General features: G+C 39.7%; 1 long non-coding RNA gene across 1 annotated transcript; it reads left to right on the forward strand.

The window, feature by feature from the left end:
• Nucleotides 1–212: 212 nt before the first annotated feature.
• On the forward strand, nt 213–11517 carry LOC128950363 (uncharacterized). Its single transcript, XR_008484340.1, has 3 exons — nt 213–288; nt 9234–9362; nt 11370–11517. It is a non-coding gene; the product is annotated as an uncharacterized LOC128950363 (long non-coding RNA).
• Nucleotides 11518–16585: the final 5068 nt, after the last annotated feature.

Genomic DNA, 16585 nt, shown 5'->3' on the forward strand with positions numbered 1-16585 from the left:
GTGGCGCTCCCGCTCCGGACGCCGGGATGGGCTCCGGGCCGGGCGCGGGCGGGAGGCGGGGGGAGGTTACAAAACACCGCTCCACGCGCGCGCCGCCAACGGCGCGGGGTCACGTGGGGGGACGGGGCGGGCCCGTCCGGGAACGCCCGAGCCCAGGGGCGGTGGCGCCCCGGAACCCCCGCGGCCCGCCCGGCACCGGGGAGGGGGGAGCGCCCCGGCCGGGCCGCGGGTGGCTGGCGGGGCGAGAGGGACAGCCCTACGGCTTCACTCCTAGGAGCGGCTGCCGTGGTGAGGGTCGGGCGTTAGCAGGGCTGAGGGGGAGGCAGGGATAGAGGGACGGAGCCGCCGGGGCGGGGAGAGGGCTTGCAGCGGGGGGTCTGTAGCTGCCGTGGTCCCGGAGCCATCACCGGCGGGTGCTCGCCGCCCTCTCCGCGGCTGCCACTCGCACTCGTCTTGGGCCGCTCGGGCTGGCCCCTCTCCCTTCTTTGTTAGTCTTTTAGTGGAGGACACGATAAGATAAAAGTTACAAGGTGAAGGAAAAGCTCTTTGTCCTTAGGGTTTGTTCCCCCCTGTGTCGCCGTGCGTTGCCCGCGCTCGCAGGACGGGCCGGACGCGCCCGCTGCTCCCCGCGGTGTGCCACAGCCGCGGCTCTGCGGAAACACCTGAGCTGCTTCGCCTAAAGTACCCACAGCGGGGAAATGCTCCGGCTGCCCAGGTGTATGCCAGCCTCCAATGAAAGCTTGAAGACTATTGCATAAGTGTTATGTATTTATAATTATTACAGTGCCTTTTTTTAACGTTAGATGGCTGTCATAAATCCAGACGTTTCAGATAAATATAGCAGTACCTTTAAAACCTTCCAGGCAAAGCTTGCACATCAGGAAAATTAATATATGGCCTTACAATGGGAGCAAACTATATTTATCTTCAGCCGTATTCCGTGTATGGCAGGCTGGAAGATGATGCTAAAGGTTGTTAAGAGAGCTGTAGGCAAAGATGGCATGATTGGAAATAACCAGACACATCTGCATTTCCATCCAGGTGTTTTATCTGACCTCAACTATTCTAAGCTTCATCCAGTGGTTTTCAAGTTCCTAAAGTCAAAGAAAAAAGATGTTATAGTAATTGAAGCATGAGGGGACCATGGTCTCTTACAGTAATAAATTAAAAAATTGAGTGAGTTAGGAAGTTACTGTCTAAGGATCAAAGTAAAATAGATAGCTGCAGTGTGAACTTGAGTTGTGGTGGGAAGTTGTGAATTGCTTTGCATTATTATGAATGGTTTTAATGGATTACGGATTCTGGTGTCGATGTGTCAAGCGTGAGTTGTCCCTCACAAAATATTTGACTTGGCCAATTTGGACAAAAGTAAAACTCTGAAAGAAGTACTGTTAAACAGTAGTTTATTTTGCATTTCAGATTAGATTACTCATGGAAATACAAAAAAAAAAAAAAAAATAGGACAAACCCCAAGGGCTTGTGGGATTGGAATTGGGATAGTAAGGCTGTCCTCTGATGGAACAATTTAAAACAGCGTAAATGAAAACATGTTTCCACTACTGCCACTTCCAATGATTCCTATAAAAGTTCATACATTAGTGATTCAAGCAATGATGAATGCAATCAATGCAATCAGCTATTTTACATAATTTCCAGTGTAAAGGCAGAAAATACTCATGTATTTACTGGCATTAGCATCTTGGAGCAGAAGAATTGAGGTTTTTCCTATCATCTTTCTCTTCAAAACTGAAACAGTGAAACAAGGGATTTGAAGTAGGATGGGTGAATAGATGGGTTGGGAGCCTGATATTTTTTATTGCTCTCACCTGTTGTAGAAATATCTGGTATCTGGGAGATTATTTACAAGGAAGCTAGAGAATATATTCACCTCCTCCTTAGTCCCTGGGCATTACTTTTTATCCCTGCTGGAAATGATGCTGGGCCCAGTTAGACTGTGATATTGCCCAGTGTTGGCAGTCTTATATTTTTGAACTACAGTTGATTCTTTGAGCTTTGGTTTTGGTGTATTATTCCACCTTTGGCATATTTAACTAAGCAAGAAAAGAACCCTCAAATTTCAAGTTTTTCACTGTGTTACCATCAGGATGTGATAGTTATGTACGAGAGGAAGAAAAGACATTTTCCAGATTAGATAACACGCAGCTCCACCACCACTCCATTAAAATAGCACACTCAAAAATCCTTCCCCCCCCTCCCCAACTTGTAGGGTCAGATAAATGATATTTTAAAAAACAAAGCCTTGCCATGGCACAGCTCATGTGGGCCATTCTAAGAAAGACTTCAGGGACTGTCCTTTCCCTTCCTGCTGTAGAGCAGCATTGTACTGCTGGTGTTGGGAGTTGGTGGTTCTGATTCAGAAAGGTGCCTGCAAAGCACTGTGCCTTCAGTACAGTGGGGTAGAAGTAATTCCTTTCTTATGCTTTTTAAGGTATTTTGGTTGGGTGTTTTTCCAAGCAATTCCTGTATGAATAATGCGTGCAACCCAATTAGACATGAGATGACAATAAAACAGTGGTTTAAGTTGTATTTGACCCTACTTTAGGTAAATTAGGCACAATGATTCTGATTGAAGATCTTCAGAAATCAACAGCAGTATAAACAAAGTAAAGCAAGACCAACCCAGATTGGGGAACAGGAAATGGACCCAAAAGTGAATACCTACGTGCTGGAAATCTGGAGCCAAGCCCCATTTTTACAGGCTCTAAGCAAATACCCCACAAAAAAGTAGTTAACCCAAAGGATGTGGTTGTATTCTAAAAGAAATAATGGCTTTCTGGCTGTTTCTCCTCTTTTTCTTTGAAGCTAGATGCTAGTTACCCAGCTATTGTAATTTTTTGTAAAGATATGAGTAGCAAAGGCAAAATAAATAATTGGGGAAAGATTAGATTGGGCAAATAAGAGTCATACTTAAGAAAACCTTAATATTTGTGAAAACTATTTGTTCTTCCAAGAAACACTTAAGTATCATTTCTTCTAGGGGAAAAAAAACCCAACAAAAAAGGAAATATCAAGCAATATTGAAAATTCTTGAATGGCTTTTGAAGACCTTACCTGATAATGTTTGAGTTCCTTCAGCCTTGGTTAAGAAATAATGTTCAGAGCTAACTATGATTTGTTTTGTTTTCGGTTTTCATTGTTGTTAAGTAGAATTTTGTGGCTCTAGTGAGATAGTTCTGGCAGAGAGATTTTTAAATGGAAAAATCCTCAGCATCAGTGCAGTAAAACAGACACTAATCCTTGTTTGTGCAACGCAATGGTGGGCAAAAGTTGGTTTTGAATTTATTTTTTTTTCAAGTTAGGAGTGGTCAAAAAGCTGCATTTGCAGCTTGACCTCAAAAGTTAAGTTATGGTGAGCTGAAGAGGGCTGGACTGTCAGGAGTACTGTGGCCAGGAGGACCAGGGCAGGGATTGTCCCCCTGTACCTGGCACTGCTGCCACACCTCGAGTGCTGTGTCCAGTTTTGAGCCCCTTCCTACAAGAAGGACATTGAGGTGCCTGCACAAGACCAGAGTAGGACAATAGAGCTGGTGAAGGTCTGGAACATAAGTCCTACAAGTAGCTGAGGGTACTAGAGTTTGTCCCAGAGAGTAGTCCTTCCAAAAAGAAAAGAATTTTAAATGAACAAGATTTATTTTAGATTCTTTCTTTTGGCAAAGGCAAGAATTCTAGCATTTTTATGAAATGTGTTAAATGCAGTGACTTCTGCTGCACAAAACCAGGTTTTAGCTGTCTAAATAAACTGCTAATTAACAAACAGTCAAATGCTTGTTGGGATTTCCCTTCAGTTCAGCATGAAATCTGAATTCTGCTTCATAGCCTTATGTATGGCAATTGCCAGTGGATAAAGGAAAAGACTGTGGATGTGGTCTGCCTAGACTTTAGTTAAGCCTTTTACACTGTTTCCCACAGGCTTCTCCTGGAGAAACTGCCTGCTCATGTCTTGGACAGGTGCACCGTGTTCCTGGCTGAAAAGCTTTCTGCATGCCAGGCCAGAGAGTGGAGGTGAACCGAGTGACATCCACCTGGCAGCCAGTCCCCAGTGGGGCTCCCCAGGGCTCAGTAGTGGGACAGGTTTGGTTTCATATTTTGATCAATGCTCTGGGGGTAGGGGTCAGTCTCTTCTCCAAGAAACAAGCAATACAATGAGAAAATGGTCTCAAGTTGCCTGAAGGGAGGTATAAATTGGCTATAGGGAAAACTTTCCTTACTGAAAGGGTGGTCAAGCATTGGAACAGGCTGCCCCAAGCAGTGGTGGACTCACCATCTATGGAGGGGTCTAAACCACATTAGATGAGCCAGTTAGGAATACGGTTTAGTGGTAGCCTTAGCAGTGCTGGGTTAACAGCTGGACTTGTTCTCAAAAGTCTTTTCCAACCTAAATGATTCTGTAGTCCTACGTCTTCATTTTTGGTTGAATTACAGTTTTGGAGGTGTCTGCCCACTTTGTCAAGAGAGCCCTGAGGAGCTCACTCCTGCTGGGTGATTTTGCATATGGGGCAGTGCCACCCAGAACCCAGGAGATGCTGGTCCCCCTTCCTCTTTCCCAGTTACCAGAATGCTAGCTTGTCTGTGGTGCTGACAAGTCTCTTCTCACCTCCAAAAACAACTGTTTTATGTCTTAACCAGAGACTTCTTGTCTTCAGTAGATCCAATGACACTTCTGAGATTTGTCTGTATGAGATTTCTTTCACTTTCATGATGATGATGATGGCAGCAATACTTGTCTTAAAAATACAAATGACAAAGGTTAGAGTGTATAAAAGGAAAGAAAGTTTAGAGCAGATTTTAACTAAAGAGATAAAGTCTCATCTAGGGGAGGCTGAGCTGACTAAGTTTCCAAATGTGACAGAACTGACAGCCATGACCGTCAGATGATCTGGGAAGAAAATCTGGGACACTGGCTGAAGATCAGCAAGCACAGTATTGCTTACAAGAACAAAGAAAAAGGTGTTCACCAAGTATACACAATGAAGCTACCTCAATAGTACATTGGGGATGTAGAACACATTTTTGAGTGAAAAACTAATGAGAGACATGAAGCTAACATAAATACCATAACACATAACCCTTGAATTTACTTAACATAGACTAAAGTCAACCTAACTAGGTCTGCTTTTGTTCTTGTAATGGAAATTATATTCTGCAGTCAGTGCTCAGGCTCTCATCTCTTAGGACTCGAGTAAAGCAGATGATATAATGAGCCACGTGGAAAATTTTGACTAAAACAGAGTAAGGTGGAATTGCTAAATAGTTGGCAGGTCCGAAAGATCCTGTTAAAAGCCTATGGAAATGGACCATGAGATAGGAAGAGCTTCCTGTCTGGAACACACTTCAAATGCATTTTCTGAGGATCAGCTTTAGTACTAATTTTAGTTGATATTTTCATCAGTGACCCTGGCACAAAAAGACAGGAAATTGATCTTTTGGTTTGGCAGCAAGTAAGAAAGTGATGTCAATAAACTGAGGAGAAAAATGTCAGACAGAAAGAAACCAACCTGCGTGACTACTGGGATAGTAGGAATGGAAGAATTGTAGTCATGCAAGTGTCAAACCATGTACATCTATTAAGTAAAAATATTGCTAGATCCTGAGAGTTTATTAATGGGAAGTGATAGAAGATGAGAAAGAACAGGAAGTTATAAAAAAAAAAAAACTGATATAAACCTAGACTTTTTTTTTTCCTGTTGAGGTAAGAAATTACTCATTGTGCTGTACGTGACTCTTGTGAGCAGAGTCACACAATAGACAGTTCTGGTCAGGTTATTTGTAAAAAAAGAGGAAGTATAACTAGCTGAAAGAAGAAAAGGATAATTTGGAACAGATTTACCATGCAACAATAATTGAAGAAATGCTTGCTTCCCCCACTGTCTTGCCAAAATGAGGATGGAGAGGAGACATGATTGCCCTATGTAAGTGATTTATGAGAACAAATAGCAAGTGGCACATAAGAAAAATCAGGAATTAAATTACTCAAAGAAATTCAGGTTAGGAGAATACTTCTTAGAATCTGAAGTGACATTATGGGATGGTTTCTGAGAAACAGTGGGAGGATTTACAGGCTGTCAAACAGTGCTTCTAATGCCAGGACAGGGATTACGTGGCATGCTAAACTGTTATAGCAAGGGACTGGGTTCAGTCTGAAGAAAAGAAAACAGTTAATCAGTAGGAAACAAGTTAGTAAACAGAAGAATAATTGACAAATTGCTATCTAAACTTTTCAACTATCAAGTCCACCCCTTAGTCTCAGTCATTGTTACACAGTGAATGTTTCAGAGTCTCTCTTCTCAGCAGGACAATGAAGGAATGGTTGCAAACTCATAAGGACCACAATTGAAATATCCTCCAGGTCCCTGGAAAAGATACAAACTCACTTAGGGAAGAAGACTTTGGAGAAGTGTGAGGGAAGGAGAGGGAACAACTTCTTCCTTTGAAAGGCAGCAGGAATAAGGCATCCTAACCCTGTGCTCAGGTTAGGATACCCAGCACACTGGCAGGACCGACAGAGAAAGCAGCTGCTGTCAGTGCAGCAAAATATCCATACCCACCTCGTGGAGCCATAGAGAGGCGTGTTAGCCACTACTTCCATGGTTGCCAAAATTGGGTGGGGAGAGAAAGCAGCAAAATCCAAGTTTAGCCACCTTGAGCTTTCTCTAGTAGCACTCCAGAGGAAGTGCTCATGGCTGCTGCCCTGCCTCTGCAAACCATGCATGGCACTGGGAACTTCCCAGGGATTGTGACTATTTAAACCATTACCTTTTACTGTTCTGCCATTCTCACTGCTTTAGCTGAATTGGGCATGTCCCTCTTCAGGTGGATCCAGTGAAGGACAGAACAGGCCATGCTTTTATACCTTTGGTGATTGCTCTATGTGGGAAAAGACCAGTTGAGCTGAGGTTGAATCCTCTTATGGGAAATGAGCTTATTACTACTGATAAAAAGTTTTGTTAAATACCATTTAATTATTTTTTTAAAATCCATACACAAGAAACTGGCAAAACTCCAGTATAAACAGCCCTGTGAAAATGGCCATGTCAAAACCTTTCTGAGACATTTGACATCTCTCTAATAACATTTTTTGTAATTGTTTCAGAAGGAAAGTGTGCAACATAACAACCTGCAAACAGTTTATACATAGTCATGCCTTCCATGTGTTGACTACTGGGGAACAGTTTCATAGTGCTTCACATTATAAATTGTTGCTTATTTACCATGCCAGTTGGTGGCCAAGGTAGCTTATGTGAAATGGATTTGCTGTTTCTATTACTGTTAGTTGAAATTTTCCAGTGAAACGTTTTCTCAAATTAAAAGAAAAAGAAAAATTACCCATCCATCAGCAAGGCAATGCTTTGTAGAAGAGTATTTATTCAGATAATTTGACAAAACATGGGTAAGTTTTTATGAGAAGCATTTTCCAAATATGCATGAAGACAGCACTGGTGGTTTCTCTATATTTCCAGAATAGCTGTACCATGGGACTAGTCCCCACATGCCTCTGATCTGGTAAAATCCCTCTTGTGGAACGGAGGAAACTGATTTTGGGAAATCCATTTCTTGTCAAAGGTCAGCTCCTGGCTCCATAGCAAAAGCCTTCTGCCATGTGTCTGTAGCTGCAGTTAAAAAACTTCCAAATTCCTACTGAATCAGCAACCAGGACCTTGCAGTTCTGGCTTCCAAGCCTCCTCACATAAAAACATGATATGCAAAATTAGTAATGATATGTATATATTAGAGAAAATCAAGTTTTTCTTGAGAATCTACTGTAATTTCCAACTTCTAAAAGCAGATCTGTTTAGAAAAACTTTTTTACTTTTTCATCCATGAATAAAAATATTTTGCCTCAGCTTTATGGTATTTATTTTTTCCTAAAGTAGCTAAAAGTCATTAAAATTGATGCTTGATGTTTGAGTCACTTCAGCCCTGGCTAAGAAATAATGCTCAAAACCAACTTGGTTTTGTTTTGTTTCAGTTTGTTCTGTGTTGCTTAGTAGACTTTTGGGGCTTTAGTGAGATAGTTCCAGCAGAGAGATTTTTTAATGGAAAAATGCCCAGCATCACTGCAGTTAAACAAACACTAACCCTTGTTTGTGCAACACAGTGGTAGACAGAAGTTGGCTTTGAATAATTTTTAGTTATGAGTGGCCACAAAGCTGCATTTGCAGCTTGGTCTCAAAAGCTAATTTGAGCTGAACAAAGCTAGACTGCTACCACTATCTCTAGCATTACTGTGCAACACTGCAGTGAGAATTTTCCAAGGGATCTTAATTCCCTTTGAGAAAATTTGAGCTATCAATTCTCAGTACTTTTGAAAGAAACCAGCCCAATAGTGTGTCATTTAGTTACACGGTAATTATGTATGCATTAGTATGAGACAAAATGACCAAACATTGGATAAATAGTTAACTACATGTTTAAAAGATAAAGATCTCATTAAAAATAAAAAGGGAGGCAAAACATAATAGGATCTAAAATACTTAGGTAAAGACAGAGAGAGAGTTTATCAGCTTGATCCAATAAGGGACTTAAATACCTAAGGCAAGGTTTATGGAGAATTCAGGTTCCTAAGTCAAAAAATGAGATCAACAGCTCATGTAGCTGCTGCCTAACCCAGGAGTGCCTAAAATGACCAGGCTCTTCCTTGATTGTAATTATATCTTTAGAGTGTCTCAGATTTTACTTTTGTGCACAGTCAGTGTGCAGCAGCTAGAGCAGTTCAGGCACTTATTTCACATTCAGCCATTTGCAGTCCTTGGCTGAAAAGTACAAGGATGCTCTTCTGTCAGTGTACACAGGCCACACCAGGCACAGAGTCACATTCTGAAATTTGTTCTAATTGCTTACTTTTAACGTGAAAGATGGGAGAGGTGGAATAACCTTTCATTTAACAATCTCTCTGTTAGATTATTGATACAAGGATAATTCTTGCACATCATTTCTGTTCCTACAGACGGCAGAATTCTTTGCTTCATTGTGGCATGACTTCTAACAGGAACAGGACAGGATCATCTTTGTTTTCAGTAGCCCTGTCTCTTGCTGGGTAGGATCACTTTTCTGCCCTGTGTTGATTTGCATCTTTTGTGTTTAATGGAGAAACACAGACAATGGGTTGCTGTATAGGAGGCGCTTGTTTTCTCATTTCCTTCTGTTACCCTGGCTGTGATTTAACAGAACACTACAAGCCCTGCTCCTCATTCCTTTTTCTTTTTTTTTAACAGAATGGTAATTGGATCCTACAGTTAGGAGGACTCTAAGCTGTGAATTTTAAGCATGCTGTGTTATCTGTGTTTTGGCCTGACTTAAGTTTCTAAGGAATTGCAATAATGCTGCTGCATTTCTGGGGTTTGGTAAGTCTGGTAATTACACTTTGAAACTGTGGAACTGACTATCCTGAAAACACTAATAAGTGGAGTCTCTCATTTCCCTGTTTTCCTGTTCATCATTTTTTTTCTTTTCCCGTATGTGATAATATGTGGTTGTAGATTCTAAAGTGTAGCTGAATGCTTCTACATGTGCAAGGCAACAAACTTAAAAATGTGATCAAGAAGGTCTTATTTTAAATTATTCCAGCTTTAAAAAGTAACTTAACTCCAGATATGACATGAATCATATTTGTCTTTTCGTCAGGAAGAGAAACCTTGGACTGATCAGACTCTTTCCTTCAGCCATTGTTGCTTGGTAGGAAAGGTGCATATAATCTACAGATTTATAAAATAGCTAAATATTCACTGGAAAATGTGCTCCTATCAATATAAATTATAATTGTTCAAAGAGCAATGCACTTACAGTGTGAAGTACTAAATTTAAAGAAATAAAGTGCAGGAGCTCTTAGTGCAGAACTGTAACTGAATAATGAACAGAGACTGAAATAATAGCACAGGAAATACTGAAAAGGCTTCAATTAAAGTAGGCTTTTTTTTTTTAAATTAAACTTGCTCGTTAAGGAAGTGTCAAAAAGCAAATAAGTCAGCCTTTTTTAATGTTTATCAGTATGTTTTCCTTCAGCTGACAGTTGTTGGCTAATGTTGAATATCTCACAAATTTTTTCTGAGTTTTTATGTATTCACTCTACAGAAAAAGTACAGGCTGATTGTTTAAAAAATAATGTATAGCAAAAGAAAAGGTAATGATTTTGGACATGTGTTCTATATTCTAACTTGGTATTTAAAGGACAATTTATGTTGGTATCTGTTTATATATTCTCTAACATTTTCTAATATATTCCCTGATAAAATATATATATTCTCTAATATAAAGCTGAATGTTTTGCATCTCTTTATAATCATCCTCTGAGATAAATAATATTGAGATTCATTTGGTGTTGAATACAGTTTCCAAATGAGAGCCATCTCTTTGAATTTTTAATAATTATTGCTCTTCATTCTTATACAAGTAAAAAAGGGGGAAATTACAGTTATTGTATCATATTTGCATTAAGGTATGCCTGTATTGTAAAATCAAATCTTCAACCAAAGTAGAAGGAAGGAAAAAAGCTTATTATGCTTGATACCTAGCCTCTTGGAAAAGAACCTTTCATTTCTGGGTGGTCAATAATAAATGCACAATTAAATTCAGAGTTTCAGTCAATTAAAGTACATTTTAAGAAATGCATATAGAAATCAGAAAATACTTGGCAGCCTACTTACAGTGGTAACTGGAGGAAAAAGCCCTTCATTTGTTATTACTGTATTGGACTGCTGCTAGTATGAGATAAATTGCTGAGTCTAAATAAATCTAGATAATGATATAATAGTTAGCAATCTTTTAAAATTCTGAAGGAGTTGTTAACTTTACAAAATTTGTGTTTACTTATTCTTCTTAGGTTAGCTCTTTAGGATCAGAGGAGCAATTGCTCCTTGTGTTGTAAATATTTCTCATTCATAGAGTTCCATAGAGTTTTTTCGTGTATATCCACTTTTTCCTTGTCTGGTTGGTGTCCTTCCTTCAGAGGTTTTAGACCACTGGGCAAATATTTTGTACCAAAGAGAAAAGGAATTACATTATTTTTCTTCAAAACTCTGTGACTAAAGCTCTCTACTAAATATAATGTTATGTAAAGAACATGAGCTGAAGAAAAAGCAGTTACTTTTATCACAGTGGCAGAAGACATCTAATGAAATCACCTTATTGGCAATAGTTTACCTTTTAGCAGCAAAATGGATGTTACTGCTTATTCTGACTATTCAATATTCTTTTTCTACTTTGGCTTGTACCTACTACTGTAACCCATGTCCTGTTTGCTTCTTGAGCATCAGCAGCATCACCCAGCAGCATATTGTGTGCTGTAGGCTGAGATATCACAGCCACATCTTTTCAGATCTTCTCTTTCACGTCTTCTCTTCTCTCCTACAAAGGTGCTACAGGAAATGTACACCTTTATTTTACTCCTGCCAGAGACACCAGATAAGAGGGTTCCATTGGGATACCATTACTCTCCATTAGACCAATGTTTTTCAATGGAGCACAGGATCATACAGGAGAGAAGTGAGCACTCAGATTCTTCATTTCAGCATGATTGTGTAAAGAACACTATGTTTCAGTCTTTCTCCCACCTATATGTTGCTTTCACCATGTTTATAGAAGAAAATAATTGAGTATCTGGTCTTTGGCTGTTGTCCACAAAGACTCTATCTAGAGACAAAATAAGACTTCATTTAATTTTTTTTCCATTCCTGAAAATGCAGTGCAATATTTTTTAAAATTCAAATGTATATTGAACATAATTTGTCCATGCAGTTCTAACAAGTTTCAGCCATACTGAGTCTAGGCTGACCACAGTTATTCACAGGAGGTTCTGTGGTAAGTAGCCCATCCCAAAAGGATTCTGTGTGATGTGTTCTGTCCTTGTCATACTGTATATAACCATTACATTTTAGGGATCTTTTTTAGTGATTTGCATCCCTCAATTTCTGATTGCCCAGGAAAGGTTTCACAAGAGCTGAAAGACTGTGATAAGCCCATGCATATGAGAGTATTTTTTAAATCAGATATTTTATTTATCTTCATATTTCTACCTCTAGTAAAAAAAAACCAACATTTTTTTTTCCAGTGAACAGCTTATCCTGCTGTTTTACATGGGTTTGCTGATGTGCTGGATCTGTTTTACATTTGTGTTTGGCTCTGCTGGTATTGGTAGATCACCTGAGAGCCCTGCCTTACTCCCAGTTCGTGCTTGCCCTTCACTGGAGAGCTGCAAACCTGACAAGCTGTTGCCATCATTTTTCTTTGTGACATTCTGTAGAGCCTTCTTTTTAGAAAGTGCTTGGTTTGTGTCCTGGGGCTCTCAGCTATGGAGATTTGATGTATGGCTCACTCTTTCAAGTTTCATGGTTCCTGTAATATTTAATCCTCCTGCTGGTACTGATTTAAAACCTCAATTCCTGGCCATAAAATTAAGCCAAAAGTTAACTATGTAGACTAGATATTAGACTAGATATTTCTATTAATTGTAGAAATAGAAGCTGCAACATGTTTCTCTTTGTTGTTTTTAAACATTGGAATGGACTGCTGAGGGAGGCAGTGAAATCACTGTCTGTGGAAGTGTTCAGCAAATGACTGCATGGGGCACTAAGTGCCATGATATAGTTGACAAGGTGGTGATCAGTCAAAGAGGTTGGACTTGATGAGCTCAGAGATCTTTTCTAACTTACATGATTCTGTGATTCATTAAAAAAATATTTTCAGAGGTTTTTTTTCTTGGTACCTGGATCACCTTAATAAAAATGGTTTGCGGAAAACTGATATTCACAGGACTAATTCCTGGGGGTAACAGTCTCAGTATTTTTTACTTCTGCAACACCATTAACAAAATTAATAGTTAGGTCAGTAATTGATTTCAGGCTTAAAAGCAGGTTACAATTATTGTAGGGCTGAGTCATGTCTTAGACATAGTAGCTAAGTAAACTGTTCTGGTAAAGTAAACAGTAATACATCAGAACGAAGGTTTCTGAATAAGCTACTTGCTGATAAATTACAGCATAGCAGAGCTTGTCTGTCAAGAATGAGAAGCAAAGAAGGTGTCAGCCTATAGTCTTTTTTTACCCAGAAGCCTTTCTCATTGTAAAAAATACATTTCTTACAATACATTGTAAGAAAAATACCAGGTATTTGTAGAGGGAAGTTTAATAAGTAATTATTGGGAAGGAAGAAGCGAAACTGAAGGTATATTTTACAAAGACATCCTACATGTATATTTACATAATGGGACTGAGTATATTTATACTAATGGAACTGAGATGTCCCTCTTTTCCTTGAAATCACCTCTTTGCCAGTGGTGTAAAGTTGGCAAGTCATGGATGTTGCTGCTTTCCTACTTTCTGGCGTCACTTAAAGAAACATATAGGTTGTGTTCAGATTGTACCATAGCTCAGATATCCCTGTGTCCACAGCCTTTTTGGGAGCACAGTGTTAACTGTAAGCAACCTCTGATCCTTCCTTTCCTGGCCCAGATAGAAGCATATGAATGATAATATGCATCAGTAAATTTGAAACAAGTCTTCAGTCTTGGTACTGCTTCATTTTGCAATGATGACCTCCTTTCTGTAGATCTCAATAGAAAGATGTAATGCCTGTATCAGTTCTTACTGCAAATAACAGTTTCTCCATGGAATGACTATATTAAGAAATCTCACTTTGAAATGACAATTTTACGGTGATTTACATAAGAAATAACAATGCCTATAGTTAGATTGATTGTTGTTTTGAAGTAAGGACGTTGTTGTCTTAGAAGTTTGAGTTACTTGATTTTTTTAAAATTTTAGTTTTCAGAATACTGGATTATACCTTCTCTTCCACTATTGCTTCTACTGCATATCTTATTCCTACAATTCTCATATTATTATTCTGTTAAAATAAAATATATACATGAAAATATATGTTTGTACCCGTGAACAAAATATTTACATATTAAATCTCTAAATATATTTTTTTAAATTGCATTTCCATTAGCTTCTTTAAGCATTATCTGGGGAAAAAAGTTTTAAATTAAGAGAGTAATAAGTGCTTTAAATCTTAAAAAAAAAAAAATACTACTTTTACTCCTGTTTGGACTTCTGTTGTAAAAGTGGTGCAGTGTGCTTTTCTGCATTCCAGAAATTTCCTGCGAGTCAACAGCTTGATTGATTGATTGATTCATAATTTGTATTGTGTACCAGAAGGGTTGTTCAATTAAAAACTGCTTGCTGCACTTTTAGATCAGGGGGAGGACGTGCAGGTGGAGTCACTGGTGCCAAGTGGGAGCTGCTGGTTGGCTTTGCCCTGCAGCCAAGGGCCTGAGCTGCCCAACGCAGGCTTGAAGGCTGGACATGCAGCCCGGGGCTGAGGGAGCTGCTCTGCTTCCCTGCTCTGGAGGTCACTGCTCCTTGGTGTACAGCAGTCTTCTGGGCAGGATCACCACTGCATATTTGAGGTTATAGAAAGGGAAAGGATCTTCTGAACTTTTATAAAGTGCGTGAGCTTCCCTCCAGAGCAGCCAGTGTTAGTGCCATCAGTATTGCCTGTGCTCGACTGTATTCCTGCTTTCAGTGCTTTGAGAAGAGCACATCTCCACTGCTATTTCTCCTGCAGTGGAGATTGCATCTTGCAGTTCCGCTGCTTGGCTCCTGGAATCAGGATCAGGCCTTAGCAAAAAAAGTCTGTGAAGATGCTCAAGGGCAATTAAAAATTGTGAAGCAAAATCATGATGATTATTAAAAATTCCACTGTTATCATGGAAGGTGTTAGTACTGAATGAGATTAAGAAGTTCTTTTTCTAAGGCAGCCTTGAATTTCTGTTTTTCTTTCATTGCAGAGAGAACAAAAGGTAATTTTTAAATTTTTGCCCACTCAGTCAAGATGCAGACAAACAAATACACACCTTAGATTATTAAACAATTGCTTTTATTTCTTTAGGAACAACAGACATAATGTGCTTTATTTCATGTAAATTCAACTCTCAGTGTTTTCTGTTTCAGGATGGTACCATCTGGGAATTTTAGAAGGGTTTGCTTTGCCTGTTGTGCTTTACAAGCTCAAATCTCTGGCCAAAACATGTTTCTCTTGATGAAGAAGAAGATTCACATATCTCCAGGCAGATGTTTTCCTGCAGGCTTGGCCCTTAGAAGAAAGGAATTTTAAATTCCTGCTTGACTTGGTAAATGTGCTGAGTGGGAGATATATTTATTCAGTGTTTAATAAACTAGTTGGGAACAATGTTTCAGATGAGATAGAGAAAAAAAATTGTAGTTTGAAATGATATTTAGTTTTCCCACTAGAAAATTGGCAGTTAACAACTACATTATTTGTCAAAAAATCTTTCAAGCAAGAAACTAAAGTCAACTCTATTTGCACAAAACTAATGGTCTAACATTGTAAACAATTTTTAATAATTTCTGTCATGCGTAATACATCCCAGAAGCAACATACATTTGAATGCAAAACAAATGTACTTTTAGGAAAGTGAAAATAAACAAAAATAGAGATTTCTGCCAACCTTTCAAGTAATTATTTAGTATGAAAATTTTGGCCATAAAGCTTTAAGACTTGCATTTTGCATTGAAGTTTTCAGTGGAACAGTACAGTTATTGAAGACAGCAAAAAGAGTAAAGAATTTTTTAGTAACAGGGAGCAACAGATTATTTTTTGAGCTGTTTTCATTCCATTATGCATAACTGTTTCAGTTAGGTAAGAATTTTACTAAATAACTGCACCTTTTTATTTACTTTATTTTGCTTTGTCATTAGATTGTGAATTTCATCAGTCAGGACAGTTCCCATTCTTGATCTGCATTATTCCATGGGAGGCATCTAAGTTCTGGGCCACCAAAGCTTCGATCATATTAGAGATGGTGGATGTTTCAGGTGTTGGGCAGGAATGTGGACTCATGCTCACTCAGAAAAGTACTCCTGCCCTTGTGCATGCTTTTAGGCAACTGACTCCTGGCCTGACCTACTCTGGCTCTCAAGGAATGGAATACACTCAGTGCTGGTAGCTCTGTGAGCAGCTGCAGGGCCAGCTCCAGACTGAGCTCTGGTGCTGAGACCCCCCAACAAGAGGCCATGAACTGGAACCAACCTTTGCACAGCCAAGGGCACAGGGAGCTGTGGTGCCAGCCAGGGCACTGGACACTCAGAGACACGGCAGGACCTCAGGACCTCCAGATCTTCCTGCGAGGGTATAAAACCCCAGGTTTTTCTTTGTTTAGATCCCCTTCTTGGCAACACTGAATAACGCAGTAACACTTGAGCTGTTATTCTGTTGTTGCACCATGATTAAAATGTTTGGGGGATCCAGACGTCTGAGTTCCCTGCTATGGGAAACCTGGAGTTGAGCCAAGAGGGAAACCTGGTGTGACTGTGTGAGAGTGGCATGTGTGGCTGCAAAGGGACCTCAGTGCCAGCTTGGGTGGCGTGAGAATAACTGGCAGAGTGGCTTTGAATGGTCAGACAGGAAAGTTTCCTTAACACATCCTTTGGTGGCCTCCAGTTGTGTTGGGTCAGAGCAGAACAGGTCAGGGTGCAATAAAGTCCATGTGCACGGTTTTGTGCCTTTTGCTCTTGTCTTAATGAGTGTATCTGCATGAGTGTTAGGGCAG

The sequence above is a fragment of the Melozone crissalis genome, unplaced genomic scaffold, assembly GCF_028551555.1.
Source record: "Melozone crissalis strain CALT ecotype California unplaced genomic scaffold, PUWL_Pcris_2 ptg000006l_1, whole genome shotgun sequence".
In the NCBI taxonomy this organism is placed as follows: Eukaryota; Metazoa; Chordata; class Aves; order Passeriformes; family Passerellidae; genus Melozone; species Melozone crissalis.